The sequence below is a fragment of the Octopus bimaculoides genome, chromosome 17 (genome assembly GCF_001194135.2).
Source record: "Octopus bimaculoides isolate UCB-OBI-ISO-001 chromosome 17, ASM119413v2, whole genome shotgun sequence".
Classification (NCBI taxonomy): Eukaryota; Metazoa; Mollusca; class Cephalopoda; order Octopoda; family Octopodidae; genus Octopus; species Octopus bimaculoides.
In genome coordinates, this window is record NC_068997.1 from 55,197,496 (window position 1) to 55,206,441 (window position 8,946).

At 33.6% G+C, this 8,946-nt stretch overlaps 1 protein-coding gene across 19 annotated transcripts in view; it reads right to left on the reverse strand.

The window, feature by feature from the left end:
- The window catches only part of LOC106878639 (thrombospondin type-1 domain-containing protein 7A), a 999,802-nt gene that overhangs the window by 578,737 nt on the left and 412,119 nt on the right, over positions 1–8,946 (reverse strand). The window contains exon 4 of one of the 19 annotated variants that reach the window (XM_052974011.1): positions 1,029–1,130. The exons of 17 other annotated variants lie outside the window; for them this stretch is intronic. The gene's annotated coding sequence lies outside the window, so the exon portion shown is untranslated. Of the gene's footprint in view, positions 1–1,028; positions 1,131–4,561; positions 4,742–8,946 lie in introns of those variants that run through there. One more of the 19 variants, XM_052974020.1, reaches the window with a different exon arrangement.

An 8,946-nucleotide genomic window follows, 5' to 3' on the forward strand; every position in this document is an offset into this window, starting at 1 on the left:
TTGAAAATCCTACACGACTAGGTGAAAAGCGCTTTATTTAATATGTGACATTAATAAAAAATCTGTAAATGTACAAACATCCAAATTTCTGAGTACCTTAATTTTTTTCTATATAATTTCTGTACATCACCTCCAAACCTTCCAATATATATATATATATATATGTATATATATATATACATACATACATACATATCATCATCATCGTTTAACGTCCGCTTTCCATGCTAGCATGGATTGGACGATTTGACTGAGGACTGGTGAAACCGGATGGCAACCGGATGATGATGATGATGATGTGTATATATATATATATTTATATATATATATATATACATACATACATACATATATATATATAATCTTGTTTCAGTCATTGGACTGCAGCCATGCTGGAGCACTGCCTTGAAAGGTTTAGTCAAATAAATCAATCCCAGTGCTAACATTTTAGGTCTGGTATTTATTCTATCAATCTCTTCTGCTGTATCACTAAGTTATGAGAATGTAAGAAAAACCAACACCAGTTGTCAGGTTGTGAAGGGGACAAACACAAAGACATTAAATAAGTGGCCTCTCTAGGCTATGGAGGAGGAAAGGACCTTGCTACTCAATATCACCAACAGGGGATTGTCTTCCATCAGTTATTGATTGCAAGTGACCCTGTTTTCTTGTGGTTTCCAATGGGCTTCAATTTCAGGAAATAGCCAAAAGGAGACAATCTCCCGTTGTTGACATTTAGTAGCAAAGTCCTTTCCTCCTCCTCCTCCATAGTCTAAAGAGGCCTTAAGCCAACAGGTTTTGGAATCTGAGGACACGCCATAAAGCTAAGCGCTTTATGGACATGAAACCCAGGGTAATTCTATAAAAAGGCACCAAAAGAGAATGACTCTCCCCATACGCAACAGAATATGCTTCAACACTCGAACTCACATAAAGAATTTTGCAAACCAAATCTCAAAACGAAATATATATATATATATATATGATGGGTTTTTTTCAGTTTGTGTATATAAAATCCACTGACAAACCTTTTGTTGGCTGAAGGCCTTAATAGAAGAGTCATGCAGTGGGATTGAACTTGGAACCATGTGGATGGGAAGCATAACTTCTTAACACAGTCACGTCTGCATCTAGTAAGCAATAATGGGAAAACATTTCAACAGTAAAAATGATTTTTCCAATAAACTCAACCAATCTTGCAGACACAAAACACATGAAATACTAATGGAAAAAAAAAAAAAAAATTTACCCACTAACTATAAATAAATGATGAAATATATGTGGGATTTCATGTTTTGCCTGAAAGAAGGAAGTATTTATTATTAAACTAATTAAATATTAATAATGTAGTCTATTTCATTGTTGAAAGGTAGGAAGATATTAAATAGATGTGAACTGTAGGAGGTGTGATTACAGATTTTAAAAATTAGTTTTATAAATACTGCACCTATGAAGACATGCTTTAACTAGCATTCAGGATACAGGCACACATACATAGAATAACACACGCATATATATATATACACAGTGAGTATACAACACACACATACGTAGAATAACTACAATTTATCACATGATATTGTTTCATTCTCAAAGCACTTACTCATATACAAATACCATCACATTCTCATTATGCATGGCTCTGTTTTCATTACAAACATAGACATACTATACAAAGACGATAAGAAATATATACATGTATGTACGTGTGTGTATACATATAGCAATACTATATACAAATGTCCCATGCTGGCCAAATTAGTTTTAAAAAATGTTTTACTTAGGCAGTATCATTCACTCATTACAAAAACACATTAAAGATTACATATTTGTGTGTGTGTGCGTGCCTGTATGTTTGTGAGTGTATGTATGAATGACTATAATACTCTGTGTGTGTGTGTGTGTGTGTATATATATATATATATGTATGTATGTGTGTATGTATATCTATCTTTATATATGTAAGTATAAACACACACACACATACAAAGTATTATAAGTCTCATAACAGTCAATTCATGTTACTGAACAGTTTCATGTTGAAAAACCTTCCAACTGATGAGAGATAAATGAACGATCATCAGGCGTTGCTGAAGCAGCTGCCACACGACTAAATTTATAGTATTGCATAAAATATGCTTACTTGTTATCTAATATTCAAGTGTTAGTTTTTTCTGACTTATGAAATTTATTGGATGAATATATTTGTGTGTGTAACATAGAGCACTTATAAGTGCTACAGATTACATGTAATCCAAAGTAATCTGTTACCCATTTTTTTTACATAGTTTGGGTCATTTGTGATTAAACTAGTTAGGAACCTTCCCAATGTAGCCTGATGAAGAGGGTTCCACAGATTCCAGTTGCACAAAAACAGTCTCTACACAAGGAGGTGAAGAGTTCTCTAATAGCTGTGTACTGGAACACAGAAATACTGAAGATGGTAAAGGACCATATAAGTCTTCTGAGAATTATGGGCCGATTTGTAGCCAAGGTGACAGCTGTTGTATGAGAAAGGATCTCTGAATATAATCTTGGTACATCAATGATCTATGATTGTCTGTAAAACTTTCAGGCTTTGCTACGGTTTTGGTGAGCTTATGAATAGTTAAGTAAGGTAATATGGTGCATGTGTTTCATTCAATAAATATTTCTTTCGTCTTATCCCTGTTACGTGTTGCTTGTTAAAAACAGATGTTGATTTTTGGTTTGTTAACATAAATCATACATATTGAATCCTGAAAAAGAGTCATACTGCGGCAATGTTGTTGTTGGTGCACTTCCCATGTTGTAACTTTGCTCGTCTGGTCACACTCCTCTAATTATTTACTTGGGAACAGATTCACGGAACTTTGCATGCATTGTTGTTTTGTTAAGTAGGGCCAGCGATGTGCACAGTGTCAGCACAGTGCATCACATCAACAGCACACTGCATGAGGCACATCTTATGCTTGTGCCACTTATTTGCTTCTCGTGGTAACACGTCCATCTCAGAGTATTTAGACGATACGTACATTCTCCCTGCTCTTGCCTCAGTTTCTTTACAGCAAGTATCAGGGGTGGCCACCACCAAGTTTTAGTTCACTTCCATCATGTGTGCATGCGTGACAGTTTGCATTTCTGTGTGTTTATTTATTATAAAATAAACATAAACACACACACACACACACACACACACACACACAAAGAATGGGTGTCTTTAGTGGAACATCTAAGGTGTCTGCAAATCCAAAAAGTACCCAAGGCACTTGTGGGGTAGAGTTAGTATTATAACATACATACATGAATATACATATATAATACATATGTGTGTGTATTATCATCATCACCATCTTCTGCCTTCCATGTTGGTATGGGTTGGATGATCTAACAGGAGCCAGCCTGGCAGGAGCTTACACCAGACTTTTGTGTCTGTTTTGGCAGGGTTTTTATGGCAGGATGCCCTTCCTAACACCAACCACCTGACAGAGTGGAGTATATATATATGTGTGTGTGCATGTATGTATGTATACACACACACACATACTGTATATATATACATATATATTTAAGTGTCTGGGTACTGAAAGTATGTAAATAATACAAACATTTTCAACACACACATATATACATGTGTGTATGTATATATATGCGTATATATATATATATATATATATATATATATATATATATATATATATATATACACACACACCCATGCATTCATTAAGATGATTGTGGGTGTACGTATGTGCACACAACATGCACACACACAAATTACCGATCGGTTTTTATGAAATCAATTTAGAAATTTGGAATATCTAATTGGTAATGTAGCTTGCCCTACAATAAACTTTCTGGTAATGAAAGCGATTTTTATGTAAGAATATTATATTCCTAGCACACTTTTGCTGGAATCATTTTTGCATTTATCAAGATTTGGTGTAATTATTTTTTGGCAATTTTGAAAAGACAATTATACATACATTTAGTAATTGTGAATATGAGAGCATTCATTCTATAGCTTCATCCTAGATAGAAGCAAATTTATATACATGTGTGTGTGTATGTACATATGCACGTATATACATTTATATACATAAACATGTATACACACATACACACATATATACAAATACATAAACATTTATATCCATACATGTACACATATACATACACATATATGTATACATACATATGTGTGTATGTATGTATGTATTCACTGACATATGCACATATATATGTATGTGTATACATATATGTTTATATATATTGTTGCTGTGTGTGTGAGTTTATAACATATATATATCTTAAGTTTCTAACTCAAATTCTAACAAAACATTTTCTTAATGGATAAAATACATTTAGAGAGAAAAAAAAAAAAAGACCCAGTAAATAAACATGAAGTTGTCTTTCATGAAATACATTTGGCTTATAAGATAGGATTTCAGTCAGGCATTAAAAGATACACATCTAAGTTTATACATTTACAAAATCAACAAGAATATCATTTTCTTAATCTAGATATCTCTGTATATTTGGTTTTTAGTGATATTTAATAATATTTCAGTTTAACTGTTACCTGCATGAGACATCCTTAATAAGCATTTTGTCAACTTGGACTGTTCCATTATATGAAGATGGTATTTTTTCCTGTTTTCTTCCTTTTCTTTCTCAAAATCCTTCGACTCTTAATTCTTAAATAATTTTGAAATTTACAAGAAAAATTTATCTTGTCTAGTTTTTAATCTTGATAAACCTTCCCATCATGCGATATATATATATATATTTATATATAAACATCAAGGGGAATATAAATTGATGTGGTTTCTTTTTCTTCTTCTAGGAAAACTAGTAAATATTTTAAGAATAATAGTAAATATTTAGGAATAGGTGAACATAAAAATTCATATTAAAAAAAAATTTTTCTAATGCTTATTTTCCTAGGGAGCAATTATGAGCTGGTTGTCGAATGTTGGAGGAGATGAAAGTTTAGCGTAGTTAGAGTAGTTAAGATATTGTAGGAGTGACTTTAATAGGATAAAATACTATCATATATAGGAATAATGAAAAAAGATAAGATTGGGGGCTGAAGAAAATTAATAAGAAATAAATGCGTAAATGTGTCTCTAAAGTCCTTGAAATAAAACTTAACAAAACAACATGGCAGTAATTTAAGACAGAAAGAAAAAGGATTTCTTTTTCTTTTTGTAGTCTATCCCTCCCCACCATCTGCTACACCACTAGCCTCGCAGCCGACATCATCAATGCTGTTGCCATATTACACCTTCTTCCATGGCCACCACACCTCTGCTATTATCTTCTCTTATCATTTCACTTCTCCATTTTCTCCCTGTAGTCCTAAAACCAGAAGCAATATCTGGTAGCATACTCTAACCACCCCTGATACTGTAAATCCCATCAGAATAGTTTTGCTTCTCTGCAATGTTGGTTAGAGATATGTTTGTAGAAGATGAAAGAAACCTTAGCCACAGTTTTTATATGTATACTCATAATTTATACACACACACACACATACTGTGAATATATATACATGCATGTATGGATGTGTATGTTTGTTTCCTAATACACACACATATATATAGTCATCATTTTAACGTCCATTTTCTCATACTTGCATGGAGAGGGTGGGGTATTTTGAAGCAGATGTTATATATATATAATGATGATGATATATATATATATATACATACACGTATGTGCATCATTCATTGTATGTCTATTTTTCCATGCTACCATGGGTTGGACAAATACTTTCAACCATATACAAAAACATATGTGTGTATATATATATGTGTGTGTGTATGTATGCATATACATTATATATAACAAGTATTGCCCTTGTTGCTAATGTTACTTTTATTATTATTATTATTATTATTATTATTATTATTGAGACAGCAAAAGCTGGCAGAATGCTTACTGGTATTTCATTTGTGTTTACGTTCTGAGTTCAAATTCTGCCAAGGTCCACTTTGCCTTTCATCCTTTTGGGGGTCAATAAATTAAGTACCAGTTGCATACTGGGGTCGATCTAATTGACTGGCCCCCTCCCCACCAAATTTAAGGCCCTGTGCCTATAATAGAAAGGATTATTATTTCACTACTATTACTACCACAACAACTTATTATTATTATGATTATTATTATTATGATTATTATTATTATTATTATTATTATTATTATTATTATTATTATTATTATTATTATCTATAAGGTGGCAAGCTGTCAGAATCAGTAGCATGCTGAGCGAAATGCTTAGTGGTATTTCATCTATCACTATGTTCTGAGTTCAAATTCTACCAGGGTTGACTTTGCCTTTCATCCTTTCGGGATCGATTAAATAAGTACCAGTTATGCACTGGAGTCGATGTAATCGACTTAATCCCTTCCCCCAAATTTGAGGCCTTCTGATTCCAGCAGAAAGGATTATTATTATTATTATTATTAAGGTGATACACTCTGATTGGTGGGTTTTTGACTGTTATTCATAACAAGTCAAGAAACTAGAAGCTCCACCCTTTACTTTGTATTTCTAACTATCTTCCGCACATATATCTGTCTTCCAAACAGATTAGTGTCTCTTCCAAATGTATCTCTTCTCCTTACACTCACATTTACCTTTCATAGATACTCCCACATCTGTCTTTTGCATATCTATCTGTCTTCTATACATGTCTATCTCTCTCTGTCTCTCTTTCTTTCACACACACACAGATGCATGCCTCTGTCTTCTAAATTGACTAATAATTTCCATTGAGCAAAACAATATTCATCTGGCTAAAATGATTTACAGACGGAATCTTGTTAATGGGAATCTTCTTGGATTCTTGAGCCAAACTTACTGGGAGGCAACTAACTGCAAGCATCATAATCATTAACACCACAACCATCATCATCATCATCAACATCATTGTTATTTTCATTACCGTCACCGTTACCCTCAAATCATTCATTACTACTATCATTCTCATCACTATCATTAGCATCATAACAAACATCATCATTAGTTCCACCATTACCATCAGGATATGTTCACCTTTCAATGCCATTATACGTTACATCTGTAAGCAAGCTTCTCCACTTAAAAATCTCTTTCTCTTTGTCACACATACGCACACACTCACACACACACACACACACACACACCATGCACACAAACACACTCTCTCTTTCTTTCTATATATTAAATATCCTCTCTGAGGTTTACACACATATATGCAAGCACGTAGTCATCTATCACATGTGCATACATGCATACACACACACACACCCATTGAATATATGCATGTATGCGTGCACACACACACACACACACATGCACGCACAGCCATAAATGCCCCACAAACACATGTATTCCACATTTTAACTTTTCCTGCTTAATGGTAAAGGAATGAGAACTTGAAATCTATCCTTCAAGTTGCAGAATATTTTAAAAGAACACAAATCAAAGAATTAAACTAGACATCCCTAAAACACATTGCCACATGGGTCAGTTGATGGAGCAGCGACCATGTGATCGTAAGTTCAAATCTCCCTTTAACCATTAATGGTGAACCATTAAGAAAAGCAGAATGACACGTCATACTTTTGAATGTTTGATTGATTGATTGAAAGCTGTTTATATGTCACTGGGTTCTCGGTAAGGGAAAACGGTTGCTTAATAGAAAATACTAATAATAATAATAATAATAATAATAATAATAAAAATGTCTAAAAATGTATGGCTGTGTGGTTGAGATTTCTTTTCAAAACCACATGGTTTTGAGCTTGCCATCATCATTAACATCATCATCCTTGTTTTAGAGTCCAATTCTCTATGCTTGCATGGGTCATGTGAAATTTGTTTTGGTTGATATTTTGTGACTGGGTGCCCATCCTGTCACCAACCCTCACCAGTTTGAAAGTAAGGTAATATTTACCTGCCTGAGTCCTTTCAACATTAAAACAACTCAATGGCTGGACATGTTTTGACAGAAAATTGCAAATGATGTGATGGTGGCAGTTGTTTACAGTTATCATGCAATGTCAAAACAATACACATGCATGCACATGTGCACGTGCACACTCATATATGCACATGACAAGCCATTTTCAGTTTCCCTTTAACCAACCTACTCATAAGCCATTGGATGGCCTATTATTGTTGTGCTTGGAGAGATGTTTTACACATGTAATAAAGTGAGTTAAAAAATATCAATCAATTGAACTTCTGGAATTTCACCTTCTGAGTTCCAGCCCCACTGAGGCCATCTTTGTCTTCCATCATCCCAGAGTCAACAAAATAAAGTACCAGTCATGTACTCAGGATCAACTAATATTTGTGTTTCCCAGGCTTTTTAGAGATATTGACAGAACTGTGAATGAATCTTATGAGAGCTGCTTGGGAATATAAAGCCCATGGGCCACAGTATTTCTGTGAGAAGCAGAAACCCCCACCTCCCCCCAAGATCTCTCATTATTATTGGCTTCAGAAGACATTGAGAACGATGCAAGTTGACAGAAGAAGATAATGCTTATTTAATTGGTGTAAGTGTTTACATAACATGAAACAGAGTGAAGCTATATGAATGATGTTTAATAGCGTTACTGCCAACTACAAGAACTAACTAGATCAATAGATTCAGGTCAAATTGATACCAAACTCTGTTAAATGGTCAATTCATCCTCTTAGATTGATTTCAATAGAAGATCAATAAGAGAAAGTTAGAGGTTGTTTTTCTGTAAATGTATTTGGTCGTGGGAGGTGGAGGGGAACCAGGATTGAACAATTAAGATGGAAAATAAAAACAGAAAAACATAAAATAACAAAAGTCAATTCAATGAATTATCATTTGAAATTAAACTTTAATAATTCAAATGATGACAAGAAAAAGAGAAACTTTCGATGAATTCATCCAGACATCTCTGTTTGTCTGTATATGTGTAAGTGTGTCTATGTACATA